The sequence below is a fragment of the Halyomorpha halys genome, unplaced genomic scaffold (genome assembly GCF_000696795.3).
Source record: "Halyomorpha halys isolate HHAL.00 unplaced genomic scaffold, Hhal_1.1 Scaffold1403.1, whole genome shotgun sequence".
Lineage (NCBI taxonomy): Eukaryota > Metazoa > Arthropoda > Insecta > Hemiptera > Pentatomidae > Halyomorpha > Halyomorpha halys.
This window is the reverse complement of record NW_027114978.1, coordinates 85,822-86,771: the sequence shown is the minus strand read 5'-3', so window position 1 is coordinate 86,771 and position 950 is coordinate 85,822.

The following is a 950-nucleotide window of genomic DNA, read 5'->3' as shown; positions in this document are numbered from 1 at the left end:
CAAATTGATTAAACTCTCTAGGAGTAATAGTACTAACTGTGGTTGAAATGTCAGTAACACTGAGAAACTTATAGGAAATATATTACAGCGTAACTAGTATACACCCTTATTTATTGGCCTGACACATGCACATCCATTTTAATCTAGTTTCTTAACATTTTCAAATTGATTAAACTCTCTAGGAGTAATAGTACTAACTGTGGTTGAAATGTCAGTAACACTGAGACACTTACAGGAAATATATTACAGCGTTATTGGTATCAACCCTGGTTTATTGGCCTGAAACACGCAGATCCATTTTTATCTAGTTTCTTTACATTTTCAAATTGATAAAATTCTGTAAGAGTAACAAGTACTAACCGTGGTGGAAATAACTGTCACACTGAGACACTTATAGGAAATATATTACAGCGTTACTAGTATCAACCGTGTTTTATTGGCCTGACACATTCCCATCCATTTTAATCTAGTTTCTTTACATTTTCAAATTGATTAAATTCTGTAAGAGTAACACGTACTAACTGTGGTTGAAATATCAGTCACACTGAGAATATTATAGGAAATATATTACAGCGTTACTAGTATACACAGTTTTTTATTGGTCTGACACACGCAGATCCATTTTTATCTAGTTTCTTTACATTTTCAAATTGATTAAACTCTCCAGGAGTAACAAGTACTAACTGTGGTTGGAATGTCAGTCACACTGAGACACTTACAAGAAATATATTACAGCGTTATTAGTATCAACCCTGGTTTATTGGCCTGACAAACACAGATCCATTTTTATCTAGTTTCTTTACATTTTTAAATTGATTAAATTCTGTAAGAGTAACAAGTACTAACTGTGGTGGAAATATCAGTCACACTGAGACATTTATAGGAAATAGATTACAGCGTTACTTGTATCAACCGTGTTTTATTGGCCTGACACATGCCCATCCATTTTA